The 18,300-nt window shown below is 44.2% G+C and overlaps 1 protein-coding gene across 7 annotated transcripts in view; it reads right to left on the bottom strand.

The window, feature by feature from the left end:
* The window catches only part of PHACTR1 (phosphatase and actin regulator 1), a 647,384-nt gene that overhangs the window by 227,765 nt on the left and 401,319 nt on the right, over positions 1-18,300 (bottom strand). The gene's annotated exons all lie outside the window — the stretch shown is intronic.

Raw genomic sequence — 18,300 nt, 5'->3', positions numbered from 1 at the left:
GTGAGTGGGATTAGATATAAGCTGCTTGAAACCTAGCGCATCTAGGGCAGTTAATATGGCATCACAGGAGGGAGAGATGGGAGTGGCATCAACGTGGATGTTAAAATCTCCTAGGATGATAGCGGGGGAGTGAGAGTTTATGTGTTTGGTGATGTATTCGATAAGGAGGGAGGGTTTTTTTTCAAGGAGCCCTGGGGGGGGGGGGGGGGGGGGGTATGCTAGGCAAACTTGTAGGTTAGGAGCAGTGAATAAGCTGATTTCTAGCTTATGAGGTGGGGGGATAGGTTTGTGTGATAGTTTTATAGTCTTTTTAGCTGCAAGGAGGAGACCGCCTCCTTTTATTTTGGGCCTGGGGATGGAAAAGATATCATATGTGTCAATTGGCATTTGATTGATGAGGGCAGTGTCAGTGTCCTTCAGCCATGTTTCAGTAATGGCTAGGATGTCTGGGTTGCCATCTGTGAGTATGTCATAGATTATGGATGTTTTTTTGGAAATAGATTGGGCATTTAAGAGGAGGATTAAGAAGGTAGAGAGGCCGATCAATTGTGTAAGTGGAGAGGTCATAATGGGAAGGAGGTTTCTGTGATGTTTTGTTGGGAATTTGGGGAAGGGGTATTGGTATGCCAAGGGATAGTGTTTGATGGAGGGGATGAGGAAAGTGTGCATAGTCATTGCACGGGGAGAGTTGGATGGGGTGTGGAGGAGAGGAAAGGGAATGGGGCGAGGGGAGGAAAGAGGGATGGTAGTGGGGGGTATTGAACTGTACCTCTTTGGGGGGGGGGAGGGTGTCTAGGGGTGGTTAAGTGGGAAGGCAGAGGGTGTGTGGGCGGGAATAACTCCCATTGGAAGTTTTGGAGGGACAGGGAAGGGGTAGGAGAGGAACAGGAGCTCAGTGAGTAAGGGTTGAAGTATTGGTAGTCCCAGAGAAGAAATGGGCAGAGGATGGTATTGGTAGGTGGATTCAGGGACAGTTGGATTGAGAAGGTGTGTAGGAGAAGAGACAGTTACATTGGGAAAATTTGATATTGCTATGAGATAGTCCAGTTAGGGATGCACGAAGGGGCAGGCCCCTTAGGTCGCGCTCCTTCATGCGCGTGCCGCCCAGTGCCGCAGAGGTAAGCCCGGATTTAAAGGGCAGTCGGGGCCGGCCTCCCAGGCGTCAGCAGGATGCGGCTCTCAAGCGTGATTGGAGGCTTGGGGGCGCAGAGAGGGATCGAGAGCGGCCCTGAAGGTGGCGCGGTCCTTACTTGTGGTTTCGCTTCTCTCACTTCTTTTTCCTGTGGCTCCGGAGTCAGCAGGTTTTCTGTGGTTTTCCTAGTGGGGATTTTTTCTTGTTTTTGTTGTTCCTTCTCTCTCTTTCGCCGTGATTCTCGTCGTTCTCCTTTCCGGTTGGGTCTCGTTCTCTGCCGGTGTGGCAGGGGTAGCACTGGGTCGGGTCTGGAGCACGTGCAGAGAGGGGGAGGGCCGCGGGTCGATCTGTCTGCTTCGGGTCCGGCGAGACTATGGAATTCAGTCCTTGTTGGTTGTTGTCTGTATATAGATCCACTTTTCTTCATTCCCCCTGCCGTTGAAGTAGAGAGCTATGCTGGATATGCGTGAAGTATCGGTCTCTCCCCTGCCCGATATAGGTAGTTTAGAGCAGGGGTGGGCAATTCAGGTCCTTGAGGGCCACAAATCAGTCAGATTTTCAGGATATCCCTAATGAATCTGCATGGTGGAGATCTGCATACAACTGAGGCAGAATGCTGCTCTAACCACTAGGCTACTCCTCCACTCCTTTTTAATGTTAGTGCCAGCAGCTGGGTTCAGCTCTGGTTATAGTGGAACCTGTCCCATCAGAATAGTCTCCTCCTTCCCCAGAATGCTCCCAAGATCCTAACAAATCTGATCAACTTTGATTGGGTGACCAGATAATTAGATCAGAAGCGTGCATTGAAAGTGTTGTACTTGGACTTCAACAAAGCTTTCGACACACTCCTGCAAACAAAGCTCATAAAAAAAATGAGCAGCCTAGGGAAGGGTCCTAAGGTGGTTGACTGGATTAGAAACTGGTTGAGTGATAGACAATGGAGGGTAGTGATACAAGGCATTCAAAGGAAAGAAGTGTGATCAGTGTAGTGCCTCAGGGATGGGTCCTTGGGCAGATTCTGTTTAATATTTTCATGAGAGATACTGCATGAATCTTTCCGGTAGGTGTCATTCTTGCACAATGGCTGGGATTCCTTCCCTCTCAGGAACTGTGAATGCTGCCTTCATAGCATCCCTAGCCCTGGATGGCACAAGAATCAAATCCAAGTCCCCGCTTCATGACAGCCTGCAGCACTGACAGTGAGATAATGGACCAGCCCAATCTACTAGCATTTTGAAAACAAGAGAAAAAGAGTTGACAAGCTTTAATCTGTGAGATGCTTTACTATGTTCAATGAGAAAATAGGAAAAAGGAGACTCAACATTTTATGATTATATCTGAATAATGACAACCGGAGTACTGCATTATCAATACTATTTGATAACAAAACCACTTTTGCTATTGTTTATAGTAAATATAGGACCAATAATGTTAATATTGGTTAACCACAGTCTGCCAAGCTTGTATGGCAGAAATAGCCAATCAATATTTTAGTAAGTTTGAAGAAAGCACAATTCTAATCAAGTCCTGAAGTTTTATGTGTCAGCATGAGGATAGATTCTGCAGCAAAGCATAGCAAACTCTGGCCAAAACTGAGACGTTCTGCAGTGCATTTGCAGCATGTCTGCAGAATAAAATATGTCCATGCATTTCATTTATATAGGAAGAGTTAGTGCATATGGAAGCAAAATGTTTCTTTTACTAATTAGACCTTGAAAGCCATGTTGTTATACTTACTAAGCTATTTAATAGTAAAATATTCAAGCCTTACCAAATCGCCTTCCAAGAGTATCATTGTATTGGTGAGAAATACCATAACATATAATTTCAGTTTAAGTACCGATGCAGAGCAGACCATTTTGACCAGTCCACATTAATTCAGCGTTAAAAGGTCAGTATGATTGTTAAATAGATACATTAAACAATGCTAACATTTAAAATCTTTCTGTCCTGTCCTCTACTTCTTTTCAGGCATACAAGTGCAGCACTGCTGTCAGTATTTAGTTTGTTCACAGAAGCCTAAGTAATTTTTGTGCCTCATTAAAATGATCATGATTGGTTTGCCTGCTGAACCTGTTTATATCTATGCTAATCTTGTCTGAAGCAATTGCTAAGAATGCCATGCTTGCTCATGTGGAAGAAATATTTTGATTTTGAACCATGTTTTAACTATTTTCTTGGTTTTCCACTCAGTTATGAAAGCTAAAATATTTTCTATGCAAATGTTACAAAGAAGACATTTTGTAGCAGTAAACAAATTCTGCAGCTGCAAAGCTGCAAAAATAATGGGGGACTGATTTTAATGAAAACAACACTGTGGAAACCTGTAGAAAAACCACAGTACTCTGATTCTGAAAAGCCTACTACTGACATAGTAGCACATTAATGGTGTATTTAATAATATTTACAGGCTACATATTTCCTATTTTTAAGATAAATTAATTTCCAGTATGAATATACAATCACAAATAGCAACATTATTTGCATGCATTTTTATTTGTTAGATTTATTGGCCTCAGTTTTCTGTTTTTGTGAATCAACTGTTGCTCTGTTAAGATGAACTGAAGCTGCTGACTTCATCAACAGACTGATGCAAAGTACTGTAAAAAGTTATACATATTTTTCTAATGCAGTCTCTGTGTGTATTGCAATGCGTATTTCTAAGAAAGCCATTACACTGTCAAACTTTCCTTGCTCAGTAACATCTCTGTATATTCTTCATGCATTAAGAGCCCGGTGGCATGGGCTCTGCTGGGCTGTCATAGCAGCAGTCTTTGGCCTGGCGTGATGGGATCCACCAGGCCCCTCCAGCAGCAGTGTTCAGTTTGGTCATGGTAATAAAATGAGGAGGGTTTTTTGACATACACGATGTAAAAAAAAAAAAAAATTAGCTGCTTTGAATTATGTTTCCCTAGCTTCCTGGACTAGAAAGTTGTTAAATGTAGGTAATTTAAATATCTATCCAGATATGTCTTCAAAACATATACAATGAATATCAGACGCTATCAGATGCTTTACAATTGAGGCAATTGATATCTTTACGTACGCATAGGACTGGCCACATATTGGACCAATTGATAATACCAGAGGAATTTGTCAGCACTGGATTGATAAACATGCTGGGAGATGTATCAAGCCCAGGTAGTGCTCTAATATGTGTTAATCAGCTGTATATCCTGCGATAGAGCACTATCATGGCGATATCACGCAATCTACACGATATTTTGTATCTTCCTTCCTAGGTTTTCTTCCCTGTTACAATGATCTTCGTTGCATGCGATTTGTATATATGAATAATGTAAATGCATGCAAAGAAGGCCACTACTAGGTAATCCTATGCAAATATTTTATTGCGGTCAACTGAGAAGGTGCTCAGCTGCGATAAAATATCTACATCTTTTTGAAAAATCGTAAATGTAATGTGGGAGGCCCAGGAACCTAAAGCGGGTCCCAAGGCTCCCACCTCACATTTAAAGAGACAGCAACCCCCCCCCCAAAAAAAAATGTCACAGCCAAATGAGGAGGTTGAGTGGGGGGTCAGTGCTGACCTTCAGCTCAACCTGGGGCCACTACTCAAGGCAGCCCTGACTCCCCAAAAGTTAAAAAAATATAAAAATGAGCCTGTACAGCAATGGCTCCAGCCCCCACACCCAAATCAACAATAAAAAAAGTACTCTGGACAACCCCCACCACCCAAAGGTGAATATCACAAATAGTGTCTTGGGCCCCCGAAACCCTCATCCCCACCCTCCCAAAAGTGAATATCACAAATAGGGTCCCAGGCCCCCAATACCCCCCTCACCCCTCAAAGACCAACTACACCATATGCTCCCCTGGCCCCCAAGTCCCCCACAAGAGTTACAAAAAAAGGGTCCAGAGCCCTGGCCCCCCCCCTTCCCATTCCCACCCCAACCCCCTTAAATTCAAGTAGGGGCTCCCGCATCAGGGCTAGGGCACACCCTCACACCCAGACCAGTCAGTACCATTTTCCAAAATGGCGCCAACCTTATCTTGCCTCATTTGACTGGGGCAAGGTCTGGGGTTGGACCTCAGTCACACAGCCTGGGTCTGATCGCTGGGGCAAGATCAGGTTGGCGCCATTTTGGAAAATGGCACTGATCAGGCTGTTTGCAAGGGTGCACCCGACCCAGGAGCCCCTACTTGAATATAAGATTCCGAGGCTTTGGGAGGCCAGGGTATCCAGGGATGGCGCCTTGCTCATTTTGGAGCTACATGTTCTGGCAGGCTCCCCGAGTGAGTCACTTGTCCCCCCCCCCTTGTGCATATACCAGCTTGGCGTTAAGACTTGGGCTCCTTGCATTCACCACTGAGCAGAAACAGGGCGCTCAGGTCTAAGCAGCAATCTCTGACTATCTTTTCACAAGAAATCAAAAAAATAAGGGGGGGGGGGTAAAGGAGGATATCAAAAAAACTGATGCTGGTCCCCTGGTGTCTGTGTGCATTGCCTATTTCTACTTGACCCCACCCACGGTCAGCATGGCATTACTCGGCTTGACTCCCTTCCATAAGCGGTTTTCCAGGCGGGCCTTGCATTGGAGATAGGAACACCACAGCTGGCGGGCGGCTTTGCTATGGTGCCTGGGTTCTCCATGCGGGTTACACCCATGTCTCCTATTAAGGATAGCAATTGCAGCTCCGTGCAGGTTACCCCCGTGTCTTCAGTTAGGGGCTGTAACTGCCGCTCCAGGAAGATTACACCCATGCCTTCTATTAGTTTTAATTAATTAATTTTATTTATTTAAAAATGGCTTGTTGCCCGCACCCTCCAAAGTTCATTTATAAAACAGAACGAATCACAACAAAGACATAGACAGATGCTTGTAAGGCACTGGTATCCATGCAGCTGTGTACCTCTGAGACAAGACCCAGTCAGATCTGGGTGGACACAGATGTTTTTGGGGCATGTGCAGGTCAGCGGGCAAAAAACAGCAGAGGGAGCAGGCGTGAGGCCCCTGCTGTTCAGGGAGTTGGTTCCTGGTGTGCTCCTTGATCCCTTGTGGGTTCCTGTTGGGGTGGTTCAGCAAGTTCATCAGATAGCCATATTTCTCTTATTATCTTCTACTGTTGATCTGTATTCTGCCTTTTCACTCATTCAGGTAGTGGAGGTACCATATTGTGACTACCCAGAAATCGGCTACCTGGTAGTCATTCTTCTGGAGGGCGGTGTTTCCAAAGGGGCTACTTGCGTTTGCAGAGAGCCTCCTGTTGAAATTCACGAGAGGTGATGTGTATGAGCAGCATATTAAGGCGGGCTTAAAAATTCTCCTTGATCAAGCCCCCTGCATTCGGTTCTGTTTGGGTAGGATACGGTGTCAAACAACTGGAGAAGGGCCGTTCAATAAGTTGCCGGGTAGCCGAGCAGCCATTTCTACTACAGGCATTGACAGCGTTGTCACCACATGCGACAAAATAAATTATATATTGCTAATGACCACTTTAATTACTTCCTTTCCAGCAGGGCAATTCCTAGAGTTTGGGGGATTTTTGGACTTTCAGCACCATCCCTGCTTGAACTTGTCGTGCTCTCCTCATGGGGAGGCTAGGTTTAGGGGACTTCTGTCTTGTCTGAGAGGTTTTCTGCGATGGTCCTCTATGTAGTCGGGTTGCATACGGCCTATTGCGCCCCACTGTTTGCAGTCTTGGGTATATGGGACGCCTGCTGAAAAATGTTTCTATTGCTGCTGTACCTATATTGTAAGCTTATTTCAAATTCTCCATTAGACTACTTACGGTAATTACTCCTGCGCTCTCACTGGCTAGTATTGAGGTCCTTGCCTATTTTCCATCATTGAGCCATGTTCTATTGTAAGTGATACACTGTTAGCTTTATGTTTGTCTGTTTTTATTGAGTGATACATGTAGGAAACAGCTTACAAAACACAACGCTGAAGGACAACACAGAACTGATGAAGAGAAAAACATCATATACAATAACAGCACCAATATACCGTCATGTAATCACCTTTTATACACATGTGGAACCCACCACCCTCCCTTCCTTAAGACTACGTCCGACATTCAGGGAGTGACCCTAGATCCAGGGGGGCATTGTTCCTTTGCGTCCCCTGGATCACGATGCATATTCAGCTTAATGTAACAGCTGCTATACCCCCACCCCCAAGACGTCTATACCATTAGCCCTCCCCCTGAAACCCCCACCCTCCCACCCCACCCCTCAGAGATCAAGGTCAAACAACTAGGTATGGCCCTAGTGTACATCTTTAATTATTAAGTACTAAACTTCTCGTCCTATGAGGCAAGGATTGCAAATATGGTTCCCAGGTCTGTAGAAAGAAAGTTCGACGTCTGGGCGAGCTCCTAGAAGACAAATTCTCCATCTGCATCAGCCGGTGAAAATAACTACGCCACCCCCAAAAGGAAGGCGCAGTTTCCTCCATCCAATATGTAAGGACTACCTGTTTCCCAATTAAACCGGCCTTTTGCAGAAGAATACGAGGACCCCCTGGTCAGGACAAGATATCGAGTAATACAATGAAATAACCATAGAAACGGGGACATAGGCAAATTGACACCCACCAACGCAGTCAGATATCTTACAATCTGTCGCCAATAACTTTGAATATTCGGACAAGCCCAAAAAACATGAGACATGTTCCCAACAGACGCCTGGCAGCGTTTGCAAAGGGCGGTACTGGTGAGACCAGCCCAGAACGCTATGTGTGGGGAGATGAAGGCACGTCTCAAAAATTTGAGATGCATTTCTTTAAGATACATATTACTGGTGATTGGGAGCACGCTCCGAACGCTGAAAGCATAAATGGTTAGCGTCAGCAGGAAGGTGCCATCTCGATTCCACTGCTCGACCACTAGCTGAAATGAACACTGTTAGCTTTAAATTCTTTCCTAACCCTTTCATTGCAGCATGTCGGCAACCGTTGGTTTTCTTCATCCATTTGCCTTAAGACATCGGACTTCAATTTGCTCTTTAGTGCCTGGCATCCAAACTCTTAATGGCAGTCCGTTGGCTTGGCAAGCTGACAATTTTTTTAAGGCTGGTTTATTTATATTTCAATTTTATATGGGCCCTTGCTCATTAGCAGATGATAGGCAGTGAAATTAATTTTGTCTGTTGGCTGTGTAGTTAAATGTAGTGGTGCAGGTTTCACTTAAGTCATTCTGACAGTGCAAGGGGCCATATTTTTTTACAGCTGTCCAGATTTCATGTCCCAGTACCTTTACCTCTATCACAGCATGCTGTTAGGTGGTGTTGCTAGGGTTGCATTGCCTCTGAGACAGCGCATTGGAGGCAGTCTGTGAGGAACGCGGTCTCTACATGAATAACCTGCCAGTATCAACGTCTTCCTAGTTTCATCATTTGGGCCACGTTCCTTTCTACCTCCTTTCAGCTTTAACGTCTTAATGGAGACAATCACATATGTTGGTGACAACTGCAGTATCCTTCTGTGGTTTTGGAGGGATCATACTATCTCTGAAGCAATATGCAGTAAATTTTCAGCATTATCAAGGCTTATCAAATCTTTGAAGCTTATAAAGTTGTTGAACAAGAGCATCGAAAACTGTTAAAGCTCAAGGCACCATTAGTGGTTGTAAGATATGGCTGAAGCTAGGTTGATGTGGTTCCCTCGGCAAGTGAGGTGTCACTGCCATGGGCTTGTGGTAGGGAATGACCACAAGCTGGGGAGCATGGCATGTGCAGTTCATGAAAGACAGCCGAGTAAAGAATACCAAGTAGCATGGTATTCCTGTTCCTATGTTGCATTGGTGGGTGACAGCGAGAAGCGTTGCCTGTCAAGTCTTCAGCTTTGATGGCTGGGATTAGCCTGCGCATCACCCCAATTGTGTTGGCATGTTTAATGAGTGCTCTTTTACAGAGCAGGACTTCATTGCACTGCAGAGAGCTTAGTCGGTAATCAGGATCATATTGCAGGATAATCTGAGGGAGCGAGGCTTCGACGGCACTGCGCCCCAATGGTGCTACATTGCTGTAGCATGATACTATAGAGCATTTGGCGCAGATTTTCAAAGGGTTAAGCGCATATATTACGCGCGTAACCGTGAAAACCTGCTCCTACGCGCGCCGAGCCTATTTTGCATAGGCCTGGCGATGCGTGCAAGCCCCGGGATGCGTGTATTTATTTATTTATTTATTTAACATTTTTATATACCGGGATTCATGCAGAATTTGCATATCATCTCGGTTTACATTGTAACTGAAAAAGACATGCAAGAAGAGTGCAAGTTACATAGAACAGGGTTCTTAAAAACTTGGAACAGAATACATGGGTAAAATAACTTATAACATAATAGATGAAGGAGAGACTGAATATTATCTTAGTTGTAATGTATTATGTTTCAAGCTTGGTTTAAGAGTGTATGTCCCGGGGCTTGAAAAAAGGGGCAGGGAGTGGGCGGGGTGGGGAGGTCCGGGGGTGGGCGGGGCAGGTCCGAGGCTTCCGGCACAGTGGCCGTGCCGGGGGATGCAGGCGCAACTTATTTAACAAAAGGTAAGGGGGGGGGTTAGATAGGGCTGGGGAGCAGATTAGGTAGGGGAAGGTGGGGGGGGGGCAGAGGGAACGGGAACTGGGAAAGCCATTCGGGCTCCCCTACGGCTCAGTGCGCGCAAGGTGCACAAGTGTGCACCTCCTTGCGCGTGCCGATTCTGGATTTTATAACATGTGTGTGCGGCTGCGCTTGCATGTTATAAAATCGGGCGTAGATCTGTCCGCGCCAGGTTGCGTGCACAAATCTATGCCCACACTAAAATTTGGCCCTTTGTGAATTGCAGCACAGCTTCAATGGCCCTGCATCAACAATGGCACTACCTTACTGTAGCAAGATCTTATGGGGCAGCTGGTGAATGGAAATTCAGCAGGGGAGAGCATGGCCACCCCGGGGATTGAGAATATATTAGTAAATGATGTTCTTGTAATTGAATGACTAATACTCTTTGTTTAATAATTGAATTATTGTATTCAATTAACCTATGCTGCGGCCATATACATCCAATAAAGATCTTCTTTTTGAATTATGGACTGACAGTTGTCTCTTACAAATACGACAAGAAATTTAGGACAGGGTAGGGGTGGGAGTTAATTATAGGTGGACAAGGGGAGTTGGTAGCACCTGAGATGGCTGAATTGCAATGGTTGCCTATAAAGCAGAGAATCAAAACATAAGATCTTAGTATTGTTTTTTAAGTCAATTAAAGGGATTGGTCCTCCCTACTTATCTGAACTATTATCACCCTATGAACCTTGATGACCATTATGCTCATAGGACCATATGTTGTTGACTGTGCCTTCTCCGAGGGTTACCCGATATATAGAAACCCAGAAATAAACTTTATCTATAGCTGGTCCCCTATTATGGAACGATTTGCCTAAGCACTTGTTCAATACAGGATAGTAAAACTTTCAGGAAGCAGTTAAAAGCCTATTTATTTGCTGAAGCATTTGCTAATGTTTGAACAATGTAATTCTCCTTTTTATGACCCTGTCTATGTCTGTGTCATTGTTTTATCTTTGTAACAAGATGTTATATGTATTTTTGTACACTGCTTAGCTCAATGTATTTCTAATTTGCAGTTTATAAGATTTTTTAATACATAAATTGGATGAACATTATTGTACCAAATGTTCATCTTGTGTTCCTTCCTCCAGCACATATAACACTATGTCCAAAGACTTTCTGCCTTATTTAATTGAGCATTGATTAACAAGACAGATCTAGGTCAGCCATTGCTGATGTCTTATTTTGGGTCTGTAACAATATATGCAACAAAAATGCTCTGTATTCATTTACTCAGGCCTGCCTTACTCAGTTTACTGCCCCCCTTGTCTCCCTCCCTAGCCTACTCCATGGTAACACCCAGTCCCATCTTACTGGTTTATACAATATCTGGGTGTTTTTGGCCTTAAGCAAGTTATTCAGAAAGACTGCTTATTTGAATGATATGTTTCTTTAATAACTGAAACCTAATAGTGCAATTGCTGATATCAATATACGCCTACTACTTGTCATCAAGATTTAGTTTGCTATTCCCTCGTTGGATATTTCCCCAATACTGTGTGAATGATTACCGCTCACCTAAATATACTTTGGGGAATTATCGCCCTTATACATTATGTTATTCTCCCTTTAGCAATTTATAAGTAGCCAATTAAGGCAGACAGAGAAGTGAAATTTACTTGAAGAAACCTCAGTGTATTTTCAACTGTGGCCATTTCATACAGTGCCAATTTACATCTTCGAATATCAGTGGTGAATTAGGGCTAATCCTGTAGGGAAAATAAAACAGATGCGTGCCTATACGTCCATGGAACTTCAGCAGACATAATAAGTGACTGGATTAAGAGATAAATGAATTGGCCTTATTGCTCTAATTATTGAGATTGGCTATGTTTTTCAATAACAATTAACAATAAAGTTCATATAAACTGGGCATGCTGGGTATATACTTTTTTTTTTTTTAAAGAGGCAAGCCAAAACAATTTGATGAACTCTAACTCTGACAACAATTTTCACCTACAAACCTGAACCAAATTCTTAATCACTTGCAATAGCAAATCCAAGGCCAAGAACCCAAATTACTTGTTCATGCTTGGATTTATCCATTCAAGCAACACAGCAGTTGAATCTTGTGAGAACCTGGTTTCTCTCATGATTCTGCCAAATAATCTTGCTGAAAGAAAAGGGGATGAAGGAGTGCACTGATAACAGGAAAGGGGGCAACCAAAAACAGGAAAGGGGTAGAGAAAAAGGCAAGGGGGAAGAAAATAGACACTGGGAGAAAGAAGCATGGAGGGAAAAGAGAGGATCAAGGTGAACAGAAGAAGATAACAGAGGAGACAAAGAGAAGGGGACAGAAAGAGAACAGCCCTGATTTCCACCCATGCAAAGAACCACTGTATTTGAGTGGAGGAGCCTATCAGAGCAGGGTAAGCCGAAACAGCATTAGAAGAAAACACTATACGTACGTCTTAAGTTTCATTTTTGTTTAGTAGAACAGTGGAAGTAGAAGTTTATAAAAAGTGAGACCACTCCTGGACCCAGTTCTGCTGATCAGCAATGTACTATGTTTGGTTTTGATGCCAAACATCCAAGTCTACATTTGAATCATTTTTGTATGTATATAATAGTTTCAAAATCTTCCTACAGTGTCAGATAATATACGGTACTCACAGAGCTGTGCTCTTGAGGCATTTAAAGTTGACTCCATGGAATTAATTACTTGTCCTCTGTAGGTCATAGGTAAATGGACAATTAGGCCAGATGCAGACTGACTGATAGCTGATCCCTCTTATGCCAACATGCCAGTGTGAAAGGGAGGCAGTGGTTTGGGCCAGACACTGCAGAAATAAGTAAGAGCGCTTTGTAGTTTTACTGCTGTTATTACTATTCTTTTCTTTTCTTAACCATGTACAGTACATTTTCAAAGGCTGACTCAGTATCTTCAAAATCTATGTGGGTAAAAGCAGGAGTTTTGCATGTCCTGTCTCCATACTGTTGCCCTGCTTTCATAGGGTCCTGCTTCCACAGCAGCTTTTGTGCTTCTGTTGCTAAAGCCGTGTTCATGCTTTACTTTGTATAGTTTGCTACCATACTGTCAACGGGTGGTCAGCCTGCATGTTCACAGCTTCTGCTGTATTCAGTGCAACTGACTCTGAAGGGTTAACTTCTGACTGAAACAGAGGTACCTGGGAGTTTTTTTGCTTCCTGGGTTTTTTTCAGTTATCTCTGGTCAATAGCGGTCAGCCCTATGTGACGCAGCAGTTAACCTGGCCAACCCTGCATAATTATTTTCATTTTACCTGTCCTTATTTCAGTGGCCCAGACTATGCTGGTTGCTGTAATCTTCAGTTTATGCACAGTAAGATTCTGTTATTTGTTTTGCCTGCTAATAAATTTTGGAGTTGAAGTAGCAACCTCCTTTGTCTTGCGAGTAGGGACTGAGTTAAGCTATCTGCTGATGCTGCATATAGAAAATGCATAGCAGAGGCAGAATAGTAAAATGAAAGATTGAACGGTGGGGATGGTAAAGAAGCCACACCTCAATGCTCTTACAGCAGATTCACTCCTGTGGCTACGTCTCTACAGCCAGACCTCCCCTTGTGGCTGTGCTTCAGAAATACAGTCAAATCCAGAAGCAGAGCATGGGTTCCAGCCACAATGTTCCACTGACCGCTACGTTTTCTCATGCTTTATTCATCTGATCCACAACAAGACTCTAAGGAGAGACATCTGCACTCTGTCAGCTTTCATCCTTCTGCAAGGGAATTTAAGTTGTTGCCAGTGCTACAGATTCATAAGCAGTGCATCATGGTAGAACCTTATGTGCACAGACAGCACTATTCTTTCTGCAGAGGCTGAAATCCCCTTAGCAAATTCAGAAAAGTGGAAGGCCTATGCGGACTGCGACTCACACAGAGGGGCCAGAGAAAACTATGAAATCGTCAGAGACCAGTATCATTAGAAATTAGATTAAGCCTGGGAAAAGATTCAGAGTGATATGTGCAATATTACAAGCACAGCCAAATAAGTAAGCTGTGAGCCAGCTTAGGTCCACTTACAGAAACTACCTATGCCTGTCACAAGCATACGTCTCTTTCCTTACAGGGCTCAAGTCAGGCGAGAGCTGGCAGGCAGGGCCGGTGCAAGGGTATTGGGCGCCCTAGGCAACCCTTGCGCTGCCCCCCCCGGTCACGATCCCGCCACCCTACCTGTTTCGGCGCCGACTGTGTGCTTCTCATGGTCGCGAGCAGCGCTACTCGTGGCTCTGAGAAGCACACAGTCTCTATTTCTCTTTGTCGCGAACGGGATAGGCCCCGCTTGCGGCACCGCGTGGCTGCTCGTCGGCGCCACCTACGGCTCGGCGCCCTGGGCCACCGCCGAAGTTCGCCTAAGGGACGCGCCGGCTCAGCTTGCAGGAGCATGATCTTCAGAAAACTTTTGACCAGAAACATGACAGTTTGAAGAGAGAGAGAGAGATTATAGCGGAAGTAGAATCTCAAATGGAATGTTGAAAAGAAACTGCACCTCAGTGCTCCAGGTCCTCTAGACGCACCACAAAATGCTCAAGATTAGCGCGCTCAAACCTGTCTCCAACAAGCACAGCTGCCGCCAGAGCATGTGCTGATGCAGAAGCTGCACGGATATGTGCTTCCTACAGCAGGAAGGAGAGGTTGCCTTAAAACTAGAACAGGCTAAAATGTAGGAGCAAGAGCAGATTGCTGCCACCACTGCTGCACACAAGAAAGATGAATTAGACGTATTACAACAAGAAAACGAAGCAGCTGCAGCTAAAAGCACAGGCTGAGATCCTTGAAAGGGGACAGGACGGCGAGGAGAACTGGATTAGTAAAATTGCCTCAGAATCCAGCCCAGCGGACCAGAGACTGAGTACTAAGCCATTCTGCCAGGTATTCCAGCTCACTCTCCCAAGGTGATGGGGAGGTGTCAGATGTTGAGGCAATACGGTCTCATCATTAAACAAAATATTGCTCCTGACAGAGACCCCAGCTCAACGCACACCCTACCATGGATGCACTACCACCAGCTCCAGATCAGGTATGTCTGTACTGAGATACAGACTGCCTTATGCACACGCTCAACTACTCCACATGAATTGGAGTCATGATATGGTTGCAACCTTGCTTTCGCCAAGGATGCCGGACACATGCCCTTCACATGGCCAGGGTGCACCTGACCCATGTCTTCCTGCTTTAGTATTCAAAACTGACATGTCAGGTAATGAACAAATATATATATAACTTCCCAGAGTATCCATATGTATTTCATCCTGTACAGACTGAGGCCACTGGTAGGTCAGAGCTTGCTAAATATATGATTCATCCTGAGCTTGTCAATACAGGGTTCACCAAGTTTGATGACCGCCCAGAAAACTACAGAACATGGAAATCTCTGCTCAAAGGAGTCCCCTCAAAACTGAACATTACCCCAAGCAAGGAGATTAACCTGTTGTGAAATGTTTAGGGAACAACTAATCAGAATGCATAAAGACATTAAGGTCAGTACATTATCCCTCAGTGGGCCTCACTCTAATGTGGCAAAGATGTGAACAATGCTACTGTGATTGTCCAGAAGCAATTCAGAGTGCTCTGTTCAAGAGGACTGAGAACTTTCCAAAAACCTCAAAGAGAATCACAAGCTAAAAGAGCTTGGAGATCTAATTCTGGAACTTGAGGCAGCTAAAGCTGACCTATATCTTCCAGGCCTCAGCTATGGAAGGTATGGGATAAGGCCAGACTTGAAGAAAGTGCCATATAGCCTGCATGAAAAATGAGTTTCTCAAGATTCAAATTATAAAATGGACAATAATGTTAGTTTTCCACTTTTCACAATTTTCTCCAGGTTCATCCAAGAGTTAGCAGTGACAAGAAATTATCTAAGTTTTATGCTTTATTCGTCAGATGTGACCACCCAAGCCACCCATGGGATGAACGGCCAACTAAAAGGTAAGGTAACATAAAAAAAACCTGAGCACAAACAGAAGTTTCAACCATGGCATCTACACCTTCCACCCTTCCTACTGCCACAAAGAAAAAGGTAGAGGATCCAGACAATGTTCTTTGCACAAAAACACCTCACCCTGTAAAGCAGTGCTGTGGCTTCAGAGAGAAGCCGCTGGGTGAATGTAGATACTTGCTCAAGGAATTAGGAATCTGCTTCAGATGCTGTTTTTCCACACCTCACCTCTCGAAAGACTGTAAAGCAACCACTAAATGCACAGAGTGTGAGAGTGACAAACATGTTACTGCCCTGCACCCAGATACTGCAACAAACAAAGCTTCTACTTCTCTCTCAAAGATGGTGGAGAGGGACAGGAGGAATAGACAGCATTTCCAGAAGTCATTTCCAAATGCACTAAAGTTTATGGAAAAGGACATACTGGCAGATCCTGCTCAAAATATGCTAAGAACAAACTGAGAGATCAGTAAAGATGCACGCAATCATAGATGATCAACGTAGTAGATCACTGGCCAGGTCAGAATTCTTCGACTTGTTTAACATATGGGAAGATAATTTGCCCTACGCACTAAGAACATGTGCAGAGACAATAGATACCACTGGGACGAGGGTGACTGGTTACGTGATAAAAGCTGTAGATGGCAACACTGTGCCATCTCTCCCTACTCTTACAGAATGCAATCAGATACCAAACAGAAATGAAATCCCTATACCAGAGATTGCAAGGTATCAACCCTACCTAAAAGCTATAGCAAATAGTATCCCATCCTTAGATCACAATGCATACTAGATCCTGCTTGTAATTGGTAGGGATATGCTGAGACTTCACAAGGTTCATCAGCAGCGCAACAGTCCACACAACACTCCTTATGCCCAGAGACTGGACCTTGGCTGGGAAGTAATAGGTGATGTGTTTGCATTGACAAGATTGTACAAGCCAGATAGTGTTAATGCTTTCACTATCAGAGTGCTAGAAAACAGGCATATATCCTTTTGCAAAGCCTGTTTGCCCTAATCATTTCTTCATTAAAGAAATGACTAATTACACAGAAAAAACAGATCATTCTACATCAATCTACCTGAACACTTTTACAACACAGAACTGTGATGGGAAGCACAGTATTCCAGAGTACAAGAGATGATAATACATCTGCATTTTCAATGGAAGTCAAAGAATGCTTGAAGGTAATGAATAAGGATCTGTCGAGGATGAGTTGAACAGCTGGGTGGCACCACCTCCATTCCGCAGACATGACCTTGGCCTCCTAATAACAGAGAGCAGGCCTTGTCTAGGCTTGCTTCCTTGCAACAGATACTGGAGAGAAAACCAGAAAGAAAGGATCATTTTGTGGCCTTCACGAAAAATATATTTGAGAACTATTATGCACAGCCAGCTCCAACACTGAAGGAAGGAGAAGAAGGCTGGTATCTTCCTTCCTTTTTCATTTTCCATCCTCAGAAACCTGGTGAAATCCAGGTTGTATTTGATTCAAGTGCTCAGTTTCAAGGAGTTTCTCTAAATGATGTGCTTCTTACTGAATCAGGCTTAACAAATAACCTTTCAAGAGTCTTAATCCACTTCAGAAAAGAGCCTATTGCTGTAACCGCCAACATCCAGCAGATGTTCTACAGGTTTGTGGTCCGAGAAGATAATAGGAATCATTTATGATTCCTATAATACCATGATAACATCAACATTGACATCATCAAGTATCGTATGAGAATGCATGTCTTTGTCAACAGTCCATCACCAGCCATGGCTACCTATGGACTCTGAAGAATAGCACAAGGAGGAGAAATGGAGCATGGTACAGATGCCAGAGAGTTTGTGGAAAGGGACTTTTATGTGGACGATGGACTCAAGTCTATGCCTACAGAGGAAGAGGCCACTGACCTGCTAAAAAGGACACAACAGATGTTAGTCATCGCTAACATGAGACTGCACAAAATAGCCTCCAACACTACAAAGATAATGGAGGCATTCTCTATGGAGGACCATGCAAAGGATCTAAAGGACCTAGATCTAAGAGTCGACAGACCACCATCAAGCGCAGCCTTGGTCTCAGCTGGGATCTCAAGAAAGACACATTCACCTTTCAGATATCAGTCCTGGAAAAACCATATACCAGACATGGGATCCTATTGATGATGAACAGCCTATATGATCCACAAAAACAGTAAACAAATTTAAAAAAGGCACGGAATATACACTGTGGATCCCTAAAGGCTAGAGTTAGAAATTAAGAAAAGGGTGCATGGGGGGGGGGGGGGGGGGAGATAACTAGCATGGAGTGGCAGCTACAACCCTCTAACAGAAGGCAAGGGGATTACTATCCTTAACCAATTAGCTTACATAATTTTGACGCTACTGCAGCATTGTTCTCCACTTCGACAGCAGGGATGGGGGGGGGAGGGGAGAAAAGGGAATTGGATTCAGACAACAAGGTACTGATACACAGACATTAGGGAAAAAGCGCAGGACTGCTTCTACGGCCAAGTCCAAAAGCAAGGCACGTTCAAGCAGCATTGTCTGAATTATCAAGAAGGCTGCTCACCCTGTAAAAATGTAGCTAGCAGAAATTGAGGAGTTTGACAGTTGCTTGGTTTTCATTGTTAATATTACTACCCTTAACATAAGGCTTGGGGGTAACCTGCACGGAGTGGCAGTTACTACCCTT

The sequence above is a fragment of the Rhinatrema bivittatum genome, chromosome 2 (assembly GCF_901001135.1).
Source record: "Rhinatrema bivittatum chromosome 2, aRhiBiv1.1, whole genome shotgun sequence".
NCBI lineage: Eukaryota > Metazoa > Chordata > Amphibia > Gymnophiona > Rhinatrematidae > Rhinatrema > Rhinatrema bivittatum.
This window is presented reverse-complemented; position numbering and strand designations above follow the sequence as displayed.